Genomic DNA, 17,313 nt, shown 5'->3' with positions numbered 1-17,313 from the left:
GTTTCGAACATTGCGAGAAGCGCAAACGGCAACGAATAATGGTCGTTGATGAGTCCACGTGTCGAATGATCGAAGGGGTTGGTGAAATGTCAAATCATTGAACAGTATGAGCGCCAACGCGCACGGCCACGTAGGTCGCCGAAAATTCAACCCTTTAGTCTTTTCGCTGAACAAGTCGCAGCTCAAGACTGGGGGGATTGTGTACCGACCAGGTCATCGGGTGTGATGACGTGTCTAGCACGTGGCTATGTGGGGCGTGCTCACAGAACACGTGGACAAGAGAAAGATGAATAGTTCAGAAGTGAGCATAGTTGATGGCATTTTCATGTGTTCTTCTTGAATCAAAGTAGAAAAATAAGGTGCAGAAGCAATGGGTGAGATGATCAAGACCCTCCTAGGAGTTGTGTTGGTCTTGTAGGTGCATGATGAGTATGGTGTTTGAGTGGTTCGGCCAGCTCAAGGGAGAAGGTGAAAAGATTGAAGTTTAGAGCCTAGATTTCTAGGAGAAGTAAAGCTTGTGCACAAAAATGGCAGCATAACCTTACTCAATTAAACTTGAAAAATACAATGAGATAGCTTTCCTATTTATAAGCTATCTTGGACGTAAATGTTAAGCTATCTTCTAAGGAAAAGAAAACCAAAATTAAATCTAAATGCTAAGCCATGTGCCATGTGCAATGACCGGCCACACAACCCTAGTTTCTAGAATGTTTCCATCAAAAGTGCTTTCTACACTATCCTATCTTCTAAGTACCCCTAATGGGCCTTTATGCAAACATATACAAAGCCTTCTCTCTTCCATCCGTGGCTTCATTTACTTGTGTGTGAGCATGTTTGGCCATGGATCTTGTAAGGGGGCCTAGACGGTCTAGCTCCATGGATATCCTCCCTCCTTCACGTCCTAGACGCTCACCTTCACGTCCTAGACGCTCACCTTGGTCTTGGTCTTGGTCTAAACGCTCTCCTTGGCTTGTGCCTTGGCTTCCTTGGATAGGTGTGCTTGGCCCTCCTCCATCATCCCCTCCCCCTTGGAAAGGATTTGTCCTCAAATCCAGCTCGTCATCGTCATTGGTACCTACAAATGGAGAAAGATCAATTACATTAAAAGTGTCATGTACTCCGTATTCAAGAGGTAGGTCCAACTTATATGCATTGTTGTTGACTCGCTTGAGAACTTGGAAAGGTCCATCACCTCGGGGACTTAGTTTGGACTTCCTTTGATTTGGAAATCTATCTTTGCGAAGGTGAAGCCAAACTAAGTCTCCTTCCTCAAAAATTATTTCTCTCTTCCCTTTGTTGTTGTATTTTGTGTACTTCTCATTTTGTTGTTGTATTTGAATTTTAATCTTCTCATGCATTTTTTTGACAAAATCAGCTTTGAGTACTCCTTCCTTATGCACAAAATCTTGGGGGTTAGGAAGGGGTATCAAATCCATGGGCGTGAGAGGATTAAAACCATATACTACCTCAAAAGGAGAAGCATTAGTAGTCTTGTGAACCACTCTATTGTAAGCAAATTCAATGTGGGGAAGGTACTCATCCCAAGATTTGTGGCTGCCCTTCATGATAGCCCTAAGAATAGTTCCAAGAGATCTATTGACTACTTCGGTTTGCCCATCCGTTTGAGGATGACAAGAAGTTGAAAATTGTAGTCTTGTTCCAAGTTTACCCCAAAGAGTTTTCCAAAAGTGGCTTATAAACTTGGGATCTCTATCGGACACTATACTTCTAGGGAGACCATGGAGTCTCACCACTTCTCTAAAGAAGAGTTTAGAAATATTTTGAGCATCATCTACTTTGTGGCATGGAATAAAGTGGGACATTTTGCTAAAACGGTCCACTACCACAAAAATAGAGTCATGGCCTCTTGCAGTCCTAGGAAGTCCTAAAATGAAATCCATGCTAATGTCTTCCCAAGGAGCATTTGCAATCGGCAAAGGGGTGTAGAGTCCATGCGGCATTGTTCTAGACTTTGCTTTTAAACATGAGATACATCTAGAACAATGTCGTTGGACATCTTTCCTCATGTGTGGCCAACAAAATTTTGCTTTTAAAAGATCTAGAGTCTTATCAACTCCAAAATGGCCCATGAGTCCCCCTTCATGTGATTCTTTGACAAGGAGTTTTCTATGTGTTCCTTGGGGAATGCAAAGTTTTCCTTCTTTAAAAAGATATCCCTCGGACACATAGTAACCTCCTTGTGCTCTATGTAGACATTGAGCATAGATGGATGAGAGTTCTTGATCTTCTTGGTAAAGCTCTCTTATGTGGTCAAATCCAATAATTTGGGCACCTAGTTTTGAAAAGAGTGTGTGCCGTCTTGAAAGAGCATCGGCCACTATATTGGTGCTCCCTTTCTTGTATTTGATTACATAAGGAAATTGTTCAAGAAATTCCATCCATTTAGCATGTCTCTTGTTGAGCTTGTGTTGGCCCTTTAAATATTTTAAAGACTCGTGATCACTATGGATAACAAATTCTTTGGACACAAGGTAGTGTTCCCAAGTCTTTAGGGCTCGCACAAGAGCATAGAGCTCTTTGTCATAGGTGGGGTAGTTGAGGGTGGCACCATGGAGTTTTTCACTAAAATAAGCAATGGGGTGTCCACCTTGCAACAAAACCGCACCTATGCCTACCCCCGATGCATCACACTCTATCTCAAAAGTTTTGGAAAAATTTGGGAGAGATAGGATGGGTGCATTGGTGAGTTGAGCTTTTAGCCTTTGAAAGGCTTGCTCATGCTTTTCATTCCAAAAAAATGCAACATCTTTTTTTACAAGTTCATTCAAAGGAGAAGCTAGGCTAGAAAAATTAGGCACAAACCTTCTATAGAAGCTAGCTAACCCATGAAAACTTCTTACTTCACTTACATTTTGTGGAGTTGGCCACTCGCGGATGGCTTTGATTTTCTCGGGATCTACATGCACCCCCTTTTTGTTTACTATAAAGCCTAAGAAGACTACACTATCTACACAAAAGGTACACTTATCCCTATTGGCAAAAAGACTATTTTTCCTAAGGACTAGAAGAACTTCCCTAAGGTGGCTTAGATGGTCTTCTAGGGTTTTACTATATACTAAGATATCATCAAAGTAAACTACTACATATTTACCTATACAATCCCTTAAGGTATGATTCATAAGCCTCATGAATGTGCTTGGAGCGTTAGTAAGCCCAAAGGGCATCACCAACCACTCATAAAATCCAAATTTGGTCTTAAAAGCGCTTTTCCACTCATCACCCTCCTTGATTCGAATTTGGTGATATCCACTTTTAAGGTCAATCTTGGAGAATAGAGTTGACCCATGCAATTCATCAAGCATATCATCAAGCCTCGGGATTGGATGCCTATACTTGATGGTGATGTTGTTGATTGCTCTACAATCACAACACATACGCCATTTTCCATCCTTTTTGGGCACCAACAAGACAGGTACAGCACAAGGGCTTAGGCTCTTTTGAACCCAACCCTTCTCCAACAAGTCTTGAACTTGTGATTCTATCTCCTTTGTTTCCTCGGGGTTGGTTCTATAAGCAGGCCTATTTGGTAGGCTTGCCCCCGGTATAAAGTCAATTTGATGTTCTATCCCCCTAAGAGGAGGAAGCCCAATGGGTCCTTCTTGGGAGAATAGATCTTCAAATTCACTCAAAAGGTTTTCTACTTGAGGAGGTAAAACCATGAGTTCACTACTTGTGGCAGTGCATGTAAGTGCTCCTTTACAAAAGATAAGGCTTGGTTGTTCAACAAGAAGCAAGTTTTCAAAAACATTTTCAAGAGGTTTTTCTTGTTGACCAACCTTGTGGGAAGGAACACTCTTCTCCCACGCCTTTCTATCCCTAAGGATTTTCTCTTTTTCTAGCTCTTTTTTTTTTTTTGTTTTCCTCATCCCTCTTTTGTTTCATTTGTATTTGGTCTTTCACCACTTGAGAATGTGGTAAAGGACTAAGTACAAACTTCTTATACTTATGGGTGAAGGAAATCTCGTTAGTGAGACCATCATGCAAGGTTTTCTTATCAAATTGCCATGGTCTCCCTAATAAGATATGGCAAGCTTCCATAGGCACTACATCACATAAAACTTTGTCTTTGTAGTTCCCTATGGAAAACTTGATTTCCACTTGCTTGTCTACATGTAGTTCCCCATTTTCATTAAGCCATTGAATTTTGTAAGGTTTTGGGTGAGGAACTACTTGTAGCTTAAGCTTTTCAACCATCCTAGCACTACAACAATTACAACTAGATCCACTATCCACAATGAGGGAACATATATTTTCTAAAACATTGCATCTTGTATGAAAGATGTTCTCCCTTTGTGTTTCCATGGATGTGCTAGGGTGATTGTTGAGGGTTCTCCTAATCATAAGCAATTCTCCCTCTAGTGGAGCTACCCTCTCATCCTCTCCCCCTTCCTCTCTCTCACTAGGCTCATCCTCGCCACTAGTGTACTCATCTACACCTTTAAGAAACAAAGTCCTTTGGTTTGGACATTGTGCTTGCACATGCCCTCTACCATAGCACTTAAAACATTTAACATCTCTAGCTCGGATGGGTGGGGTTGAGGTTTCTTTGGTGAAGGGCTTGGTAGGCTCTTTTGGTTTTTCCTTGGATGTACTACCCTCCCTTCTAAACTCTTTCTTGGGATAAAAGCTAGAATAGGGGCTCACCTTTTGACTTGAGGTTTTGCGCAAGTTTTGTTGCTCAACTTTAATGCAAAGTTGAACCAAATCATTCAAGTCTTGATAAGGTAAGAGCTCTACTCTATCTCTTATCTCAAGTGATAGGCCACTAAGGAACCTAGCTATGGTGGTTTCCTCCTCTTCTCTAATGGAGGCTCTCATCATGTAGAGCTCCATTTTTTGCCTATACTCTTCCACACTCATGTTCTTTTGTTGGAGTCTTTGGAGCTTGTCCATCAACTCCCTATGGTAGTAGGAAGGTATATGTCGACGTCTTAGGGCTCCCCTAAGGTCATTCCAATATGTAATGGAAGGTTCCCTATGAAGACGTCTATCTCTTTCGAGAGAGGTCCACCAATACATGGCGTTCCCTTGGAAACTAAGGGTGGCTAAGGGTACTTTTCGTTCCTCACTTACCCTATGGCAAGCAAAGAGTTGCTCTACCTTCATCTCCCAATCTAGATATACTTCTACATTTTCTTTTCCATGAAAATGAGGTAGGTCTACTCTTGTTTCCCTTGGCACCTCTTGTTCCCTTTGCCTAGTTCTTCTAGGGGGTGGTTGGTAATAATCATTGATTCTACGGCTTCCCTCCCCTAGAGACTCAATACTTTGAGAATGGGATGCATGAGTTTTTTTTTTATTTTTGTGATTTTTGTGACTTCTCTTCTTGAGCTTTAGCCAACTCATTGATTTTGTTCTCATTCTCCAATTGTCTAAAAGATATCAATTGTACCGCTTGGGATACTTCTTTTAAAAGAGTTTTCAAAGATTTTACTTCACTTTCTATAGACTTTGGAGAGTGAGAAGAAGAAGACATGGCTAAAACTTTGTGTATATAGGTGTTTTACTTTGAGAAAGTTTAGGAAAGTTAAAGAAGGTAGTTTTCCAGGTAAGGGAGGTGAGTCACAAAGGACTACTTAAGTACCAAGCCTTTTCCTTGCCAAAAACTATCCCCCAATATCTTCACACAAGACTTCCTCTTAGTGAAACACTTAGAACACAAATAAGTTGAGAAATAAATGCAAGAAAACAATGCAAGCTAACTATGCAATCAAAGCTAGTCGGTTTAGCACACAAATTAAACAAAAATAAACATGCAAAACGTAGCTATGAAAGCAAAAGAAAAGCAATTACAAACAAGTAACAATTACTAATCAAGAATGCTATACTATTCGGCCCTAGGTGAGGCTTCTTGGACACTTTGAGCCCTTGAAGACACACTCACCGTCTAAACGTAATTAACAAGGTAATTAACAATAAACCAAGTTGCAAAGGAAATAAGAGAACTCCCTTTGTTGATCCTCTTTTGATTAGTGCACTTCCTTGTTGTCTTTGATTGTTGATCTTCCAAGTGTTTGTAGTGTTTATTTCAAGAATGTTTGTTTCGGCTTTGACTTTGTCTCCTCCTTAGAATGTTGGCTTTAATTCTCCAATTTCCAGCACCTATTCACAAGGGCTAAACCTTAAACCAAGTCAAATTCCATGCACATAAGCACCAAGGGAGAAAATAAATTCCAGCACCCAAAAAGAGAGGTCAAGGAACAAAAGCAAGAAACAAATTTAATTGAAAGAAAACAGTACCACCAAAAGGATTTATAATATGACAACTTAGAAAGAGATTCAAGAATTAAAGCAAACAATTAAAGGTACTCAATAAAAGTTGGCACACAAAAAGAATTCCTAAAGAAAAGCACTAGATTAGATGACCAAATAAAAAAAACAGCACCACTGGAAAATGTTGTGGGCCAGAAAACGTGTTTGTTCCCCGATTTATGCTGATCTGTATTTTTGGAATTTGGCTCTGAAATTTGTTATGCAAGATATTCAGGATCTTATCTAAAATCTGGCTTTGGATTCACTCAAAACGGATGCACCATTGTTTTTTAATAAATTTTGCAAAATTGGTGTTCGGTTAGGCCAGCTGGAGCGCTCAAGATTTGCACTCTGATTTTGTAAGATTTATCATTTTTTTTCTGTTGCTTCTTTTGACCTCATTCTTTTTTTTTCTTTTCTATAACACTTTAAACTTGCATTTTCCAGAAAATCAGAATTTTCCTATGGGTGGAAATATTTTTCTGGGTTAAAACAGCCAAAACAGAGAAGGTGTAAACAGGGGAATCCTGGAAAACTGGAAAAAACAGCAAGATAACCAAACTTTAACATGATGGAATTGTAAGAACGGAAATTGTGTAAGAACTAAGACACAATTATGAACTCAAACTAAAAATAAAAAGGCACCAAAGGATCAAAGAACAGCAGATTCAAACAATTTAAAAAGACCCAAAAGCAAGAAACAATCAAGCCAATAATAAGACTACTAAGAATTGTTGACAAATATGGATTCACATGACTTGACACAACATTTATAGATTCAGAAAATAAAGACTCAAAGCATAAAATGAAGCAAAATTAAGAAAGCAATAAGGACTCAAATTCCTAAAAGAAAAACAGCCACTCAATGGTGTAAGGAATCCTATCACAAGCTGCACAGAATTTGTTCAAGATCAATTGAACAATTGTGCTTTGGTTGGATCTTCCATAAGCACACCAAGAACAAATTAAAATGTAAAAAACAGCAAGACAAGTAAGGAAAGTAAATGACAATATGAAATAAAGAAGAACTAAAATTTAAAAGACAAGGAGCTACTCATCTTGAAGAACCAAAGCTCTGATACCAAATGATGGCATTTTCATGTGTTCTTCTTGAATCAAAGTAGAAAAATAAGGTGCGGAAGCAATGGGTGAGATGATCAAGACCCTCCTAGGAGTTGTGTTGGTCTTGTAGGTGCATGATGAGTATGGTGTTTGAGTGGTTCGGCCAGCTCAAGGGAGAAGGTGAAAAGATTGAAGTTTAGAGCCTAGATTTCTAGGAGAAGTAAAGCTTGTGCACAAAAATGGCAGCATAACCTTACTCAATTAAACTTGAAAAATACAATGAGATAGCTTTCCTATTTATAAGTTATCTTGGACGTAAATGTTAAGCTATCTTCTAAGGAAAAGAAAACCAAAATTAAATCTAAATGCTAAGCCATGTGCCATGTGCAATGACCGGCCACACAACCCTAGTTTCTAGAATGTTTCCATCAAAAGTGCTTTCTACACTATCCTATCTACTAAGTACCCCTAATGGGCCTTTATGCAAACATATACAAAGCCTTCTCTCTTCCATCCGTGGCTTCATTTACTTGTGTGTGAGCATGTTTGGCCATGGATCTTGTAAGGGGGCCTAGACGGTCTAGCTCCATGGATATCCTCCTTCCTTCACGTCCTAGACGCTCACCTTCACGTCCTAGACGCTCACCTTCACGTCCTAGAAGCTCACCTTGGTCTTGGTCTTGGTCTAGACGCTCTCCTTGGCTTGTGCCTTGGCTTCCTTGGATAGGTGTGCTTGGCCCTCCTCCATCAATAGTTGCCGATTCGTGGAACTGGCATTCTATAGTAAACATGGTCGGATGTCGCCCGGGTTGTGTGTCATCGACGTAGTAGATAATGGAAGATCAGGTGGTCTGACATCGCCACAAGGAGCACATCACCGAATCTTCCAGTAAGCTTAGTTAAAGCTGCTGGAGGCTCAGAAGAGTAAGTTCAAACGTATAAGTTCAGTAAGATGATTGTTGCGCCGGCATGGGGCGTGAAGGTCGTCTGGGTTGAAGGGAACAACTTGCCCATCAGCGACAGGACCCAGAGTGGACATTCGTTGGAGGCAAGGTTTCCTCAGCTAGAACATGCATGGCGTAGCAATAAGGAAGGTGCCACTTGCGACAAGCGATGTCACAGAGATGGTGCACATTGTTGCATCCGATACTCGCCTAATCAGGTGGTGTTCTAGAGTGTATTACATGTTAGATTACTCCTTGAATAGGAGACTTAGCCGCGCGACTGGTTACTACACAGAAATAACACTCAAGTTACCCCAGCCTAGATGACGACACGTGTAGGGCTGGGTACTACCTGCTACCCCAGCCTAGATGGTGACACGTGCAGGGTTGGATGCGAGCCACGCGTCCAAAGTGTAACTGTCTGGAGAGAGAAAAAACCTAGCTATAAAGGTAAACTTAACAGAATTTGCAGAGGTGCGTTTTCATTACGGCTCATTGTTTTGGGTTGAGTGCACTTTAGTACGGTTCTACAGAGTATAGTTTTCTCTCAGTTTTTGGGTGTTCTTGTCACTGACTTGAGCGTCGGAGCGCCACCGGCCGCAGAGGCGCCACCTTGTGTTTTCAGGTTCTCAGCGAGGCTATCTGTGGTGTGGACTTGAAAGGCACGTGGTGTCAAGCTGGTGAGGAAGATCGTGACGAGGCAACACTCTTGCACTAGGTCAACCGGTAGGATCAACAAAGGTATTTAGAATGTAATTAAAAATGGACCTTTTATTCCCATGGTTGAAAATGAAAAAGTTATTTCTGAAAAACCTTGGTCCCAATGGACCGAGCAAGAAAGTAAGAAATCTCAAATATGATTGCATAGCTAAGAACATTATCACATATGCTTTAAGTTCTGATGAGTTTTTCAGGGTATCTCAATGTGAGTCTGCAAAGGAAATGTGGGACACTCTTGAGGTGACTCATGAAGGAAAAAATGATGTGAAAAGGGAAAGAAAGCATACTCTCATACAAGAGTATGAGATGTTTAGAATGAAGAAGGGTGAAACCATTGTTGAAGTGCAAAAACGATTTACTCACATAGTAAATCATTTTATGAGTCTTAGGAAAACTTTTGATAAAGAGGAACTCAACATCAAAGTTCTCAAGTGTCTTGATAGGTCATGGCAGCCCAAAGTCACTGCCATATCTAAATCAAAGGATTTCACCTCCATAACCATTGCCTCATTATTTGGAAAGATAAGGGAGCATGAATTGGAGATGGATAGGCTGAATCTTTAAGAAAATGAGGATGAACGGGTGAAGACAATTGCATTGAAGGTTGTTGGGAACAAAAATTGTCAAGACTCTAGTGATGAAAGTGAAGAGGAAACATTCAGCTTGTTGTCTAAGACATTCAGCAAGTTCCTCAAGAGGAGAAACAACAAAAATAACTCATCCAACAGGTACGACAACAAGAAATATACTGAGTTAACTCAACAAATATACATGTTTTGGGTGTGCTGAACAATGGAATATAAAGCTAAGTGTCCTAATAAAAAAAGTCAGGACAAAAAAACTCAAAAGAAGATTGATAAGAAGAGCAAATCAAAGAGAGCCTACATTGCTTGGGATGACAATGATGTCTCTTCCTCAAGCTCATCTGCAAGTGAAGAAGAAGAAGAAAAATTGTGCTTTATAACCAAGCAAGAAAGTGACACCAGCAGCGTAAGTTCTAACTCTTCTATTGATAGTGAGAATTATGTTGAACCAAGTGGTGTTCAAGCTTTGAAGAATCCAAACCCTTTGAAGGATGATGAAACCTTTGTTGTGCTTGGTGTTGCTGTGCTGGTTTAGTATAGTTCTGGGGTAGTTTGAGTATTGTAATCCACCCCTTGATCGAATCTAAAGCATAAGCATCTCAATCTTTGTGAAAGTCAAATGTTTTCAAACTAAGTTAAAACAACAGATTGTTTTGTCGAAACAACCGATTGTTTGTACTTAGATGTTTTGATTGGCTGAGATTGGCTGTGTGTTGTTAAGGGGATCAAGATCAGCAATCTTGGTGTTTGTGTGTTGGCCAAGAAGAGTGTGTGTCTTGGGGTGTTCAAGGTCATTCTCTTGGTTCTTGTGTAAGTGATCAAGTTGTGATTGCTTAGTGGATTTCCTCAGGGTTTTTTAGAAGACTGGATGTAGCTCTGGGTTTGGAGTGAACCAGTATAAACATCTGTATGCAATCTCTCTATCCCTATCTCATTAAATTCAGTTTTGTTATTTGATAACTGGTATAAACAACCGATTGTTTCAGTAAAACAACCGATTGTTTCGGTAAAACAACCGATTGTTTTTCCAGTGTTGTGCTTTGATTTATGTTTTTTGGTAAACTGAATTTCTTATCAATTGTTTCCTGAGATAAATTCATTCTTGTTCTAAAAGTTTGCGAAATTCTTCTTTAAACAATTCACCCCCCTCTAGTTTAAAGCCATCAATTCTAACAATTGGCATCAAGAGCTTGGTTCTTGAAAGTTATTCAAGTTGATCCTAAAAATCTTTTTTAATGGCTGATAGACTACCTTTTGGGGAAGGTGCTTCAATTAACAGACCACCTCTGTTTTGTGGTTTGAACTACCAATTTTGGAAAGTAAGAATGAAAATATTTATGGAATCACTTGACAAAGGAATTTGGGATGCAATTGAAAATGGTCCTTTTGTCCCAAAGTTTGAAAAAGATGGATCTGTTATTGAGAAGCCATGGTCTCAATGGACTGATGCAGAAAGCAAAAAGGCCAAATTTGATTGCATTGCCAAAAATATTATAACCTCTGCTTTAAATTCTGATGAGTTTTTCAGGGTCTCGCAATGCAAATCATCAAAAGAAATGTGGGACACCTTGGAAGTCACTCATGAAGGAACAAATGAGGTGAAGAGGGCTAGAAAGCATGCTCTAATCCAAGAGTATGAGATGTTTAGAATGCTTAAAGGAGAAACAATTGCTGAGGTGCAGAAAAGATTCACGCACATCATCAGTCACCTTATGAGCCTTGACAAGACCTTTGATAAAGAAGAGCTGAACATCAAGATCTTGAAATGTCTTGATACAGCATGGCAACCAAAGGTAACTGCTATTTCCAAATCTAAAGATCTAACATCATTCAGTGTTGCTTCTTTGTTTGGAAAGCTTAGGGAACATGAGTTAGAGATGAATAGACTCAATGTTCAAGAGAGTGAAGATAAGCAGACAAGGAGCATAGCCTTAAAAGCATCCAAGCACAAAGGGAAACAAGATTCTAGTGATGAAAGTGATGAGGAAAACCTTAGCTTGCTATCTAGAAAGTTCAGCAAATTCCTAAAGAGAAACCGCAACAAAGACAACAACAAAGATAGGTATGGAAACAAGAAATCCAATGATTTTAATTCCAATAACTATACTTGTTTTGGTTGTGGTGAGCAAGGTCATATAAAGGCAGATTGTCCAAACAAAAGCAAGGAGAAAAAGCCCAATTATGAGGAAAAGAAAGGCAAGACAAAAAGGGCCTACATAGCTTGGGATGAAAATGAGATATCATCATCCAAGTTCTTCATAAGTGAAGATGAGAAAGCAAACATCTGCTTGGTAGCTGAAAATGATGATGAATCTTGCAGCTCAAGTGAGGTAAGTTCATGTGCTTCCTTAAATGAACAAAATTACAGTGAATTACTTGAAGCTTTTCAAGAAACACATGATGAAGCTAATAGATTGGTTCTTTCAAACAACCGATTGAAAGATCTTAACAATTGGCTTGAAAAGAGAGTTAAATCACTTGAAGAAGATCTGGAAAAAGCAAAAAGTGATTTTGAAAAATTAGAAATACATTTCAAAAACTCTTCTTGCAAGTGTGATACTCTTATTTGTGAAAATTGTGAAAACCTTGAAAAGAAAGTGCACTATCTTGTAAGTATTGTGGATAAGCTTTCGAAAGGAAAATCTAACTTTGAGAATGTCTTGTCATCTCAAAACTGTGTTTTTGGAAGGGCTGGTTTAGGCTTTAATCCACAAAACAAACAAGATAGTTTTCAAAAAGTTTTTCAAGAAAGCCAGAAAAACAACCGATTGTTAAGACGAAACAACCGGTTGTTACATGCTTTTACTGCATGAAGAAAGGCCACTCTGTTAGGTTCTACAAAATAAGGAAATTTTCAGTTCCAAGAGGTTTTATGAAATGGATTCCTAAAGGATGTAAAGTTTCTAACTGCAAAGAAAAGTGTTCCGGCCGGTTGACCTGGGTACGTCTTTGTGCGCAAACTTGCCCGTCAGCTAGGGGCACCTTCCTTCTGGCAATCTGCGAATACCTGCAAAGAAGTGGACAAATGGGCTCCCTAGCGGCCGTTTGCACTCCGACGCTCAAGTCAGCTAGCAAGAAATACCAAAACTCTACACCTCCGTATCGAAGCACCGTGGACGGTGCTCTGAAGGTGGTAAAAGGAACTGTGTGTTGTGTATATTTTCTCGTTCTGGAAAACAATCCTTTTCTAGTCCCTTATGCGTAACCTCATGGCTCGAGCAAGCAACTAGAATCTGTTCTCCGGAAAATTTGCCAAAAGGTCCAACCCCGTTTCCAACATCCAAGGTTCCCTTTAAACGTCTCTCGCATTTAAAGCGTCTTAAAAGCGCATTTAAGGTTATGAAACGTTCAGCGCCTTTAAGACGTTTAAACCGCTTAAAGCATTTAAAGTACCTTAAAACGCTCGAAACGTAAACTTTAATTACCTTTAAATAGCTTTAATTACTTTATACCTGACAAATTGATGTTTCTGTTCTTCCTGCCGCGTGTCCACCTGACTTGGCCGTTATTACACGTGGAGGGCCTCACAGCACCGTGACCCAACTTAGGGGTATTTCGTCGTGTGAGTCCTCCTTCCTTGGAGTGCATCTGGCGCAAGGGGTGACTTTTTGGGTGCCAACTCGTGCCCCCAAACCTCTAGTCACTCGCTTTGAGAGCGTATCTACCTTCCTCTCGTACCCTGCACCTGGTTACCCCTGGGCGTGATCCTCTCATGAGTCGTATCTATCCCAAGGGTCTCCCTGGGGTGACATGGGCACTTCGCGAGTCAGATTGCTCTCCACTGGCGCTAGTACTATGGCCTTGAAGCCACCTTTCTCTTCACTTTATCATTGTTTCTGCGCTTGGCGGGCCCGAAGCCTCCATGGCGTCACTCCCTCCATGGTCTTTCCTACCCATGGGTATCGGGGAATGACACTACTGGTGGCTTGTTTGGTGACGCCTTATCTTGGCGGCACCTTGTTTAGGCGACGCCTTTTCTTGGCGACGCCATGTTAAGGCGACGCCTTGTCTTAGCGACGTCTTGTGTAGTCACTCTGTTGACTTCCTTTCTTTGACCCCTTCGCATGGTCTCACCATATGTTGACCTTGGCCCCGAAGTTGACTTTGACTTTGGTCAACGCCCGGGGGCGGGACGGTACACAAGTCCCCCAGTCTTGAGCTGATGACTTGTCTTCAGCGAAAAGACTAGGCCTCGCCCACGCCATCCACGTGGCATCCTGATGACGTGTCATTCTTGCTGACGTGACACTCCTCAAACCATTGACGTGACATTCCCTGAGCAGTCGAAATGTTCTTAATGGCTGATGGGACATCCTTTGAAACGGGAAAAGTGACGCTTTTTGGGCCACGCTTAGTCGCTCGCCACGTGGCTCATCACACGGTCATCTTCAAAAGTCCCTTGCGCTCCCAGTGAGCGCCTAATCCTATAACACGTGGCGTCATCGAACGGTCACCATCTGTTGCCTCTTGCGCTCCTCGTAACGTTTAAGTTACCCAAAACCCCGCGCTCGAAGCCACTGTTTCATCCATCCTCTTCGCATTCTCACATTATTCATCTCCTTCGAATTCTCTCTCTGCGATCTTTGTTCTTTCCTTCGCGCTTCCTCTTCTCACCTGCTCTGATACTCAAAGGTACGGTTTTTTCCACCCCTGCTGACTCTTCCTCTTTTCTGCATTACTGTGATGCATGATGAACTGCCTAGGACTGTTTACTTTCATATATTCTCGCGCTGTTCTTATGCCTCTTTGTTTCCCCTCGTTCTTCTTTTTCTCGCATGGGTAGGGTTTGCCTAGGGTTTCTCCTTTTCCCCCTTTTTTCTTCTTCAAATCCCCTTTCGCTGAACCCTTTCTTTTTTCTTCACTCTTCAGCTTTTGATCCGATGGCGCGAGACAAAGCCACTGCCGATCCTCCGCCCCCCAGGTCCCACTACAAAGAGGAGTATCGATGGGCCTCCGATGACCTCCTCGCGGAGTGCTCTACATTGACCTCCGTCAAAGACGTAGAGGCCCACAGGGGAGACCCCACGGTCTACAATTTCAACGCCTTCCACAAAACCCACGATTCCCACGTCTTAGTATGTCGTGTGAAGCCAGGGGAACCCGTTTGTGTGGACGCAAGGGCTACCGGGGGAAGTCCCTTCTTCTTCGTCTACCAAATGGTATTCAAGCGAGTGGGCCTGCGTCTCCCCTTTACTCCCTTCGAACGGGAGTTGCTTACTGAAATCAACACCGCCCCTGCCTAGCTTCATCCCAACAGCTGGGCCTTCGTGAGGGGTTTTCAAATTCTTTGTGGGTATCTGGGCATCCCTTCCTCTATGGATGTCTTTCTTCATCCCAATAGCTACGCCATCGCTCAAATGCAAAAGTCGAGACCTGCTCTAGGCCTAAACACTTGGGACAAAGTGGCGCTTCAGTGTCCATGCCCATGGAGAGGCCTGTCTAACAGCGCCGTATCATCCATGGGGTGTCTCAAATACCAAGGCAATCTGTCCCTTAACTCTTGGTGCTTGGCGCCCACGCCTGAGGAGAGGCCTACTACCGCAGCGCCGTATCGTCCTCAGGGTGTCTAGAAACGCCAAGCACTGGGCAGGCTCGAAGCCCCCCATGGGGTCACTCCCTCCATGGTCTTTCCTTCCCATGGGTATCGGGGAGTAACCCTGCTGGTGACTCGTTTGGCTTCTGGAAGTTTCGCCCCCCTCCACAGTCTTTCCAACCTGTGGGTATCGGGGAGGCGACGCCACTGATGACTTGTTTGGCTTCTGGCGATTTCGTCTCCCTCCACAGTCTTTCCTACCTGTGGGTATCAGGCAGGCGACGCCATCAGTGCCTTATACCGGCGACGCCTTCAGCGTCTTATACTGGCGACGCCTTCAGCGTCTCATATTGGCGACACCTTCAGCGTCTTATGCTGGCGACGCCATGTCTTGGTGATGCATGGTGCGGTCAATCTGTTGACTTTGGCCATGGCATTGACTTTGACATTGACTCTGGTCAACGCCTGAGGGCGGGACACTTGCTTTAGCGAAAAGCCTAAGGCCTCGCCCGCACCATCCACGTGGCATTTCCCATATGGCTGATGGGACGTTCCCTTGCTCGATTTGATCTTGACACTTTCTGAGCTTTTGACAAGATGCTCTCTTCTTCGACGGCGCATCGTACCCTTGGGAATTCTGTCGACACGAATTTTTCTGAATGAGAACCAGTGACGCTAGGGTTGTCCTCCCATCTCCTGACACGTGGCTCGATCGCACGGGGCTCCTTTTCGTGCCCTTTGGAGCTTCAACTGTAATATTTAGATCTTTGAAATCTTGTACCTGCACTCATCATCTCTGTGTTTTCGCACCTTCTTTGCACCATTCCTCTTCCTTCCAAAGAGTTCCTCCTGCGTTCTTTCTTGTTGGCGTTTTTCTTCCGCATTTCTACCGCGTCGTTCTCCTTCGATCTTCTAGCTCCTTCACTGACATCCTGTGCCGACATGTCTATCCATCCTCCTCCCCCTAGAGTCAACCCCAAGGACCTTTATGCATGGGCCTCGCGCGAGCTCCTCGACGAGTGCTCTAGCCTACTTTTCGCCAGGGCCCTAAGGGAACACGTGGGGGACCCATGTTCCTACAATCATCGGGCCTTCGCGAAGAGGCATGATGATGATATCGCTGTGCTCCCATGCACCTTAGGGGAGCCGGTGTGTGGAGACGAACGGGCCAACGATGGGGTCCCCTTTTTCTACTTCTACCAGGTGGTTTTCAAAAGCGTCGGCGTGCGCCTTCCCTTCTCTAGGTTCGAGAGGGAACTGCTGGCGGAGATTAATGCTGCCCTGGCCCAGCTGTACCCTAACAGTTGGGCTTTCGTCAAAGCCTTCGACATACTCTTTGGCTTTCTGGGGTGTGCACCCTCGGTGGACATCTTTCTTCACTTCTTTGAGGTGAAGAGGCAAAGGAACAACCTTTGGGTGACCCTCAGCAATGTTCCCGGCAGAGTCCTCCTGACTCCCTTCCAGCACTACTTCACAGGGTGGAAGGGCAAGTTCTTTAAAGTTTGTTGTTCTGATCTCGTGCCTTCCGCCCTGGACGGCTTTCCACTGTACTGGGTGAGGGAGACGAGAGCCTTGAAGTCCAGGCCTCTTAAGAGGCTACCTTCGAGCGACCAGGAAGCTTTCCGGATCCTGGCTGGGGCGGGGGGTTTTGATGCTGCCGCTTTGATAAGTCTGGAGTACAACGTTGAGGCCTTGGAGAAATATATATGTACGAGGGTTACCTTAAAACCTTTCATCCTTCACTTTTACTGGAATTTTTCATGACTAATCTTGCGGTGTCTTCTCCATGCCTGTCTCCTTTGGTGCAGGTTCGAAAATAAACCGACAACAAAGGTCGCAGCTTGCCCAGGCGCTGAGGGCAGAGAACGGGGCTTCATCATCCTCCCATTCAGACTCCGGAGGTCACTGAAAGGTGGCCTAATTTCGCTTTTCATACGAGCATAGGACGTGTACATGATTGCCCCATTTGTCTAATCTGTCTTTATCACAAACTTTATCTGTAACCTTAACACTTGCGCCATATTCTGGTTTCTTGTAAGCGCCGCTCATTTCATTTTTGCATGCTCTCGTCTATTTTTGCTTCCTTTGCCATGCTGTGTGTGTTCCCTCCGGCACTCCCTCCATTGTGTTTGGGAGGGTTTATTTTACCTGTACTGAGTGTCCACACTTGAAGGGAGACCTGCTCTGGGTGCCCTTT

The sequence above is a fragment of the Phaseolus vulgaris genome, chromosome 1 (genome assembly GCF_051622355.1).
Source record: "Phaseolus vulgaris cultivar YP4 chromosome 1, ASM5162235v1, whole genome shotgun sequence".
NCBI classification, from domain to species: Eukaryota; Viridiplantae; Streptophyta; class Magnoliopsida; order Fabales; family Fabaceae; genus Phaseolus; species Phaseolus vulgaris.
Note: the sequence above shows the minus strand (reverse complement) of the source record.